The sequence below is a fragment of the Capsicum annuum genome, chromosome 6 (assembly GCF_002878395.1).
Source record: "Capsicum annuum cultivar UCD-10X-F1 chromosome 6, UCD10Xv1.1, whole genome shotgun sequence".
In the NCBI taxonomy this organism is placed as follows: domain Eukaryota; kingdom Viridiplantae; phylum Streptophyta; class Magnoliopsida; order Solanales; family Solanaceae; genus Capsicum; species Capsicum annuum.
In genome coordinates, this window is record NC_061116.1 from 168,605,161 (window position 1) to 168,615,347 (window position 10,187).

The following is a 10,187-nucleotide window of genomic DNA, read 5'->3' on the forward strand; positions in this document are numbered from 1 at the left end:
TTGTATTTGTGGCACATTCTGCTTTGGGAAAGAAATGAATACACGGATAATTTCTAGGCTAAAGCTCTTTGAATCTCCATTTTTTGCTTGTAGTATTTGCAAGATCATAGTTGGGTAAATTTACTGCCAAATGATTTTTGTTGTTCTACTTCTTTTTTTCCATTCTCCCCTCTCTTATTAACTCTGTTGGACCAGATTATCTCAGGAAAATCATAGTTGAAGACCATCCAAGTCAACCAAAGTCGACATTATGATAGAAGAGGTAATAGCAAAAACCTTTTCTTGCTATTATCTTAAATACTCTGCAATACATTAGAGCAGTTTACTTATTTGTTGAGAAGTGGAAGTTCCACATAAGTTGGGATACGGTGTCTTTAGAAGGTTTATATGTGGAGTTTAACCAGGTGTCTGTGAATAATTGAGTGACATTCTTGATATATATGGACGTATATGGTAATGGCTTTGACCACAACATCAAACCATTCTCTTACCATATTGATCATTATAAATACTACGACTTGCAATTGCAATGTCATTTTGTGCATGACAGATTCCAATTACAATTGCAATGATTATAGTTCCACCCTCCACCTATCTTCAAAATTGGTACTCTTCTTTCTTAAATATTTCCCCTTCTAATTAGTTTTGTGGTTGTAAAGGCTACCTGTTTTCCAAAATTATAGTTACTGCCTCTTGTCAGCATAATTTACTAATGGATGGTTGCCTAGGACAAAGCTAAAAGGAAAAGCTACTACTACACATATGGTCCCATATGTTGGTCTTTCCACAATGTCCCCAACCTTTTTTTTACCAAGGTGTCGGCATCAGCAGTGTGCTTAATTAGAGATTTGACTTTAAAAATTCACGGTGAAATTTGAACTCCCTCAAGTCACTGAGTTATCTCTAATCTTATATGCAAGGGTTACCTTATATATATAGTGTAATTTTTGTCAAGAGAATTTAAGCGAACCCCTTGCTAGCTAGTTGCTACCCTCTAGTTTGTTGGATAACAGTACATTGTTAGTGTTAAGCAAAGTCCACAAAATTGGTACTCTTCTATTTTTCTGAATAGAGATAATGTTACTTGTTGCATTTAACCCCTGAGTTACAATCATGATGCTGGGATTTTAGTAAATATTTCTTTTTATCGAGTAAAGTTACTCATTTCATTTGTGTACCATGCGTACGGCTTGTTTAGTGCAGTGTGTTAATATCTAACTTTATCAGACTGGAGCTATAGCTTTGTGGTTGTTTAATGTTTAGGCTGTCCTATTTACTGTAACTTGATTTTTTCCAACTTTTGTTGTTGTTGTTGTGTAATTTATTGTTCAACTTTAATTTTGTTTTTCTTATTGTTATAGGTGATCATGACATAGAAGATGGTGGGAACGAAATTGATGAACTAGATCTGACTTAAGCGATTGATCACATTGGCTTCACGTCACACTAGTAGTTGAAAAACTTGTGTATGTTCTGATTGAGATCGATCACATTTGATCGAGTAGATTCAAACATCTTTTATTTTTGAACATTCAAAACTACTTGTGTATGTTTTATTTTATGTGTTATGCATATGGTAGCTTTATAAAATTATTGCAATAGCATAATGTATTGTTGAATAGTGTAATATTAATTGTCCTAATAGCGTAATATAACTGTCCCAGTGGCCAAAATTAGCCGTTGCTATAAAGCTTAAAAACTATCCCAAAAAGTTCTATAATCAAACTGTCGCAATTGCTTAAAAACTGTCCCAAAATTTTTTATAATCAAACCACCGCAATAGCTTAAAAACCGTCCAAATAGGTTTTATTAGGACGGTTGAAAACCGTCCTAACATATAGTAACTGTCACAATATTAGATATATAGGGACGGTTTTGAACCGTTCCAATAACCTATAAACCGTTGCCATATGTTCAATGTAATAACCGTCGCTAAAGATATAGCTATAGGGATGGTTAGCAAAAATCGTCACGAAAGACAGGATATAGCGATAATCGTCGCAAAAAACCATCTCTATATATCTAATGTAACACCTTCAGTTGTATCGGGTCCTCTAACCATCGCTATATATCTATTAGAATGGTTTTGGTGCCTATGAAGATGGTATGAGAACCGTCGCCATAGCCTATTTTTCTAGTAGTGACAACTGTACCATTAGATAACCCTTTATATAAATAAAGAGCACTTTTTTCCTTGTTAATCTTCTAACCAGACACTTATTCATAATTAGCCAGTGTGTTTGTAATCATCTTCAATGTTCCCAATTCAGCTTTGCATAGAATAATCATATCATCTTCAAAAGCAAGATGATTAATTCTGGGACTTCCTCTTGGCATCCCATATATCTTGAACTGTTTGTCATTAAGAAGAGATTTCAAGCTTCTAGTCAACACCTCAGCTTCTAATATAAATAAAGTGGGAGATAATGGATCTCTTTGTTCAACCCTCTGGATGATTTAAAATAATTCTATAGGTTGACCATTTAATAAGATAGAGTACTAATTATTAGCAACTAGTCTATACACCATGTCAATTATTTCTTCACAAAATCCTATTTTTCTTAGGACTTTTGTGAGAAACAACCACTCTACCCTATCATATGTCTTCATCATATCCAACTTTATAATCATATTAGGAGGCTTTCCTCTTTTCCTGATTTCTAATACTATCTCCTGCACCACCAAAATATTTTCTGCAATGTTTCTACCTTGAACAAATCCATCTTGCTCCTCAGAGATTATATGAGGAAAAAATCCTTAATTCTTTCATGAATTATTCTTGAAAAGACCTTATTCACAAAATTACTAAGGGAAATAGGTCTCATATAAGAAAATGTATTCACTACCAACTTTTTTGGCAACAGTACCAAATTAGTGTATGTAATGAATCTTGGCAACTCAAATCCACAAAAGAAAGTTTTTATCATAAGATGAATATCTTTACATATTCTCTCCCAAGTATGTTGATAGAATTCTCCTTTTATACCATCTGGTCCCCTTGCACTATCTCTGTTTAGTCCCATTACAGATTTCTTAACTTCCTCCAGCTCTGGTGGTTTCTTCAACTGAGTGTTCTGCTCCTGAGAAACTACTGATGGTAATACTTCTAACATTGAGAAATCAAATTCATCATCCTGCTTAGTAAACTGTTCTAATAAAACTCTTGTGCAGCTTCAGTAATTTCAGCTTGTTCTTCCAACCACACTCCTTCATCATTTTGAATTCTTGAGATCTTTAATCTAGCCCTTCTAACATTCACTATAGTATGGAAAATTTTTGTATTTCTCTCTCTATATTTGAACCATTCAAAATCTGCTTTCTAACTCCAAAATTCCTCCTCCCTTATGAGTTGAATGCTGAGATCAGCTTGAGCCTTTTACAGATTAGCTCTATTAATTGGAGAAGACTCCTCCTCAAACAGTTTATACCTTACCTTCAAGATCTCCTCTAAGATAGCTATATCTTGGAATATATTACCAAACTTCTTCTTACTCCATTCAGTTAAAGTAACTTTTGTTTTTTTAAGCTTCTGATGAAAGATAATAAAGGGGTTTCCTTCTACTTCTTGCTGCCAGTTTTGCCTTACCACTCCTATAAAAGAGTCCTCCTTTAACTAGAAATTTATAAATCTAAAAAATCTAATAGTATTGTCCTTTGTGCTACTGAAATTCAATAGCAGAGGAGCATGATCAGGACCACTCTTTACCAAATGCTCCACTTCCAAGAATGGAAACACATCCATCATTTTGTCATTATATGACACCCTGTCTAACCTTTTGAGTATGCATTCTTCACCAGTCCTCATATTCCACCATGTATATTTACTACCTTTACAGACAGTCTCTTCAAGGTTATAAACATTTATACGAAGATTAAAATCAGCTTTTTCTACTACTGTTACTGGCAGTCCACCCAATTTTTCTTTTTCATTCCTAATGACATTAAAATCCCCTCCTACTAGCCAAGGATCATTAATTCCATCAGATAAATTTCAAAAAGATTCCCACAAGACTAATCTTTCATTAGGAGTACACTTTGCGTACACCAATGTAACATGTACTGATATCCCAGCATATTTGTTCTCCAACTTTAGTGTTAGTTGTTGTTCTTCATTGCTGATTATGTTGTATTCCACTGCTGAATCATGAACTCTATATCTTAACTGATATTTTTGTTGTAGCATATTGCATCCCCAATCTCCTTTTATAGTCTTCAATGTTGAAGCTTTCCTGAAAAGGCTCCATGAGTCCTATAAAGAAAAACTGGTATCTCCTGTGCATTGTAATTAACCTTGTGAAAGCCTTATGTGTATTGACAGATCTTATATTCCATATCAAAGCATTCATCTTAATTTACTTATATGGCTCCTTGTCTGTATTGTACTTTTTGTTCTCTTTAGTTATTTATTTTCCATGCTTAGCACTCAAATTCTGTATCATTTTTAGGGACAAATCTGCTTCTACAGCTACTTGCTTAATATTATCCTCTACATTCTCTTCATCTATATCTACTTGGTTGATATTTGAAAGCTCAAGTTGCTTGTCTGCATTAATTGCAAGTGGCACTATTCCTCCCATAATCATGTCTTCCTTATTTATATTCTGCTGATTTACAATCATCAATTCTCCTGCATTATTAAAGCTCCCTGGTTCCCCTTGGTGACCCTTGTCTTTTTCTCTTTGCAAAGCATTATTCTCATGCCCTATAGTGAACACTCCTTGTAATACATAGGCATGTAATCATACTGTATGCTGACCCATTTTTACTTTATATCTCCTGTTTCTTCATTTTCCTCATTAAGTCTAACTCATTGAGGTAGCTTAGCAATCAGATCAATTTCAACCTTTACGCTTGTACAACTAGGCCTGGTTTGATTCCTTGTTGCCATATCCACAGTTAGAGGTTTCCCTACTGCAGAAGCTATAGAAAAAATTACCTCTTTTGCAAAAATATTTGGTGGTAAATCTGGAAATGAGATCTATGCTACTCCAATCGTGGTTTCAATATCTGGTTCAAGCCAAGGATCCCATTTAAGTGTTCTCATCTGCCAATACGTGTCCTTCTCCTTAATATAAAAAGTTGCATTTGACAGTAGTTTCACATAATCTTCCAATCCATTCAATCTAATGAGTATATGTCTAGCATTTAAAACTCCAATTGTACATTCTCTTTTGATTCCACATTGTACCGGTATAGTTTTTCTCAACTCGTTAATATCCGGCTTTCCATAATAGAACTTACCAATTATTTTGTATTGTAAATTCTCTTGCAATATCATGTTTTTCACTTCCGAAGATTTTCACGTAATGCTTGGTTCACCATGCACCATCATGACTGGTTTTGAATGCACCCTAGTATTCTCATGCATGTACTCTTTAGGCTTAAGTATGTCAGCATAAGATTTCTCTTTCACGTGTTCATTCTGCTTATCAGCTTCCTTATGGATTACTAGTTCCTCTGGTGGGTTGATCCCACCGAAAGTAGAACCCATTTTAATTAGAAAAATATCTTAGTGGGTAACCTTTAAGATGTCTTTTCTCACTTGGAGATTATGAAAAGATAAACTCCCTTTTGAGGGTGTAAATGGTAAGTTCGTAAAGCAAATGGATTCCAAGTGTTATTGCTGCCCAAGTTCCTGAGATCAGACTTTGAATTGTGTTTTTAGTCAAGGTGCAGTAGCTAGTAAAATCTGGAATCTATTTGGTGCCCATCTTGGCATTAGACATTCACAATTCCCTGTTAGGCATGTCATTAATTTTTGGTGGCACGAGAAGGCCAAAAATGATGTCCATAAGTTAATTTTACACATCACCCCCGTTATTATTTATTGGGCTATTTGGAAGGATACTTGTTCTTGCAGGTACGATTATCCAAAAAAGTTCAATTTATATAAACTTGAATAGCAGATGGGATGGATCATACAAGCGACCACAACCAAGACCTTTCCTGGATGCAAGCTCACATTTCCATGGAAGGAGTTTTATGTAAACCTATTGAAGCTACAACTTGTACCAAGAATTATGGTGGTCTACTGGCAAACACCTGAACTCGGCTTCCTCAAGCTAAATACAGACGGAAGCTTTGAACAAAACAATGGGAAAGCAGGACTTGGAGGTGCACTCAGAGATGAAGACGGACAACTGATCATGGCATTTTCCATCCCTTTCTAGTGTACTAATTATAACATTACAGAAGCAAAGACAGCTTGGTATGGAGGAAAATGGTGCAAACAAAATGGATACACCAACCTTATCATAGAATCGGATTCCATGGTGGTCATTGATATGCTCAGGAACAAGAAGGCTGGTAGCTTTAGAATTAATAGAATTATTGAAGAAATCTCAGAGATGCTCAAGTAGGCTACTATCAAATTCACACATTGCTATAGGTGAAGCTAATCTACTTGCGGATTGGCAAGCAAAAAAGGCAATGAACTCACAAGATAGTCCTATTTATTTATCTGCAAACGAGCTCCCTAATGGTGCAAAAGGTCCCTACCTTATAAGAGACAAGTCCCTTCTATTAGATCAAAATTTGACAAAGCTAATTTCTTTGTTAGTTAGGACTTACCTATTGTGTAGTTGTAAAATGAGCGATTAACTCTTGGAAGCTCATTCTTTGTTTTTGCCGGATAGTCTTTATCCTTGTGTTGTAATCCAATTCTTTGAAATGAAATACAACACACCCAGAGTTACTGGGAAAATTAATTTTAAAAAACGGCAACAAGACCATTACATGTTTTCTGGTAATTTACTTATTTATGCTCTATCTTTCATTGCGCTTTTCTATTTCTTCATTAAAATTTCAATAAAGGTTTAGCATACAGTTTTTAATGAAGTTAAATTGCTTACTGATAATGAACATGAGTCTTTATGCAATTCACCGACCAAGATGGAAAATTCAAGAAAACCCTTAGTAATGATGTCCAAGGATTATTAAGTTCGTATGAAGCAACACATCTGAGAGTGCGCAATGAAGAGATTCTCTAAGAAGCTCTTATCAAAGCCACCACTCATCTCGAATCCATTGTGGCTTCCAACTTGAGTAATAACTCACTTAAGGTTCAAGTGACTGAAGCCTTAAGCCGGCCTCGCAAGACTTTACCAAGGTTGGGAGCTAGGAAGTACATATCCACTTATGAAAACAATGATGCACAAGACAGTTTGCTTTTGACATTTGCAAAACTGGATTTTAACGCACTGCAAAAACTTCATCAGCGAGAGCTTAGCGAGCTTACAAGGTAATAGTATATTATTTGATCTATCTTATTTAATTAAATAAATAATGGTAATTTGGACTTTAATAAAATGAAATGGAAAAAAAATGGTGCTCTTGTGATGTATGTAGGTGGTGGAAAGATTTAGATTTTTCAAATAAATATTCGTATGCAAGAGACAGATTAATTGGTTGAGTGTTACTTTTGGATATTAGGAGTGTATTTTGATCCTCAATTTAATTGTGCGAGAAAAATAATGACAAAAGTACTCCAGATGACCTCCTCCATTAATGACACTTTTGATGCTTATGCAAGCTTTGACGAACTTATGTCTTTCACCGGTGCAATCCAGAGGTAACACATCAATTTCTCAAATAGATTAATCTTTTTGCAGTTCTTCACATATGAATAGAAAAGTTAAACTAGTTTTTCTGTTAGTTGTTATTATGAAATTAAATTCTATATACATACACGAGACGTAAAATTTAATCAACTCATGATTTTGATATAAACCCTGATTCTTAGATGGGACATTAATGTGATCAATTTAGTACCGCCATAGCTAAGAAATGCTTATCAAGCTCTTTTGTATGGGAATGTAAATCGGACCGTGTATACTATGCAAAACATGAGGTAATTAATTGATATTATTCTTTGTATAACCCACATTAATATATAAATTAAGTAACATGGAAAATCTTATATTTCCTTCCCTATTTCTCCTTCCCCTTATGTATAAAAAAATAAAGAAATGTAAGCTTATGGGACAAGGAAACGTTCTGATCCCAAAAGAAAAAGAAAAGATACTAGTATTATTTATTGTCTAGCTTAAATTACTTCTAATTTATTTTAGATGAAAAAGTTGGTGAGAGCCTATTTTAAGGAAGCCCAATGATTGAATACTGACTATACTCCAAAATATGAAGAACACATGGAAAATGCAATCGTAAGCTCTGGTTATATGATGGCAGCAACAACTTGCTTGATCGGTATGAAGAAGTTTATAAGCAGAGAGACTTTTGAATGGCTAAGAAATGAGCCATTGATAGTTCGAGCTTCCTCATTGATTAGCAGAGCAATGGATCATATTGTTGGTCATGAAGTAAGTACAACAATAATGCTTCTCTCTTTCTTTTCTTTCAAAAGATAAGAGTAAGAGCCTATATCTAATTTAGTTGAATTTAGTGACTTAAGAGAGTTTCAGTCCCTCCATTTCTATGATGACAGTAAAATGAAAATACTACTCCTAATAAAGAAGTAGAATGGTGTACATCACATTGGAAAAACATAAAATAAAAAATAAAAAATCAACTACTAACACTACTCCAGCTATCATAATAACAAGAGAAAGAAAGAAAAGAAATAGTCCTAGTAACATAAAATGGAAAAAAAGATGTAGAAAGTTCGGATTTGCTTCAAATACATCTGTATATGATACAGATTATATTGGATCTGCTTCAAATTGGTTAAAAAATTAGTTATGAAGTCTACTATATAATAATAAATAATTGAAAAAAAAATTGAAATTATAATTATACTGTCAATGATTGAATGTTATATGAAAGAATGTCAATGATTGAATGTTATATGAAAGAATATGAAGTTTCAAAGCAAGAGGCATACATTGAGTTTCAGAAGGAAATCACAAACAGATGGAAGGACATAAACAAAGAACTCCTTCATCCAATTGAAGTACACATGTTTGTTCTTGAACGGGTTTTAAATTTTACACGTGCGATGGATATATTATATAAGAGGAAGACGAATACACAAACTCCAAAGGTAAACTAAAAAATATGACTAGCTTTTTACTGGGGTCTTTGGCCTGTAACGAGTTTTAAAATGAGGTGTAGGTGACACAAGTCTTAGTAATAGAGTGGAGGTGACAATTACTTTATTATGGATTAAGAAAGTTGGCAAAATTTAAAAATAATCCACAAGTTTTTTAATCTACACTTTGATCCAAATGTTAGTTAATATAATAGGAAACGAGGGAAAAAGCGCATTTCTCTCTCTTCTCATCCGTTGTTGTTTTCTCTCTTTTCACGATTATTGTTGTTCATTGTTGCTGTTGTTTTATTCATCATCTTCTGCTTTATTATCATAATCTTCTACTTCATTATCATCTTCATCTTTTTCTTGTTGATCATTGTTGTTGTTGTTACCGTTACTGCTGCTATCTGATCAATTTCTTAGGTCAAATTTTGTTTCCTACATTACTTTCCACTTTGCATTACTTCATAGGTGACTTTGGTAAGTAAAATTATGATTTTTATTTGAATTTGTCATCTGGGTACACAGTTACTGCTGTTTTCCAATAATGGATAGAACCCGATCATGAATCCAACATAAGTGCCCGCAATATAAATAGATCACTCATTTGATGCATCAGATGATTAATCTGTTGCAACAGACTAGTTATCTGTTGCATCAGACTGATTATCTGTTGCATCAGACTAATTATCTGTTGCATCAAACTGCTTATCTGTTGCAACAAATGATTATTCTATTTGGAACAACTCAAATTAGCCCCTGCCCCAAACCCAATAGATAACCAATGTGTTTCAACTCTTGTTATTGCTACTGGATTTAAAACTATTTCTTACGTCCAATCGTCGACATATTTGTTGAGAAAATAATAGATAGAATGAAAATTAAATATTTGCTCTGTCTCAAATAACCCGTCCTTATCTATTGCGACAGATGATTAATCCGTTTGGAACAATACAAATCAGCTCCTGCCACAAACTCAACAGATAACCAATATGTTTCTACTCTTACTATTGCTACTGGATTCAAAATTATTTCTTACGTTCAATCATCGACATGTTTGTTGAGAATATAATAGACAGAACGAAAATTAAATACTCCCTCCGTCTCAAATTACCCTCTCAAATTTTCTAATTTAATTTCTCATTTTACTTGTCTTTTTTCATTAATCAAGAAGAGATAAAAAAAATTCATGTTTTAC

General features: G+C 33.9%; 1 long non-coding RNA gene and 1 pseudogene across 1 annotated transcript; both read left to right on the top strand.

The window, feature by feature from the left end:
• The window catches only part of LOC107874102, a 20,006-nt pseudogene extending 10,924 nt beyond the window's left edge, over window positions 1-9,082 (top strand).
• Window positions 151-1,604, top strand: LOC124899737. Its single transcript, XR_007057265.1, has 2 exons — window positions 151-262; window positions 1,362-1,604. It is a non-coding gene; the product is annotated as an uncharacterized LOC124899737 (long non-coding RNA).
• Window positions 9,083-10,187: the final 1,105 nt, after the last annotated feature.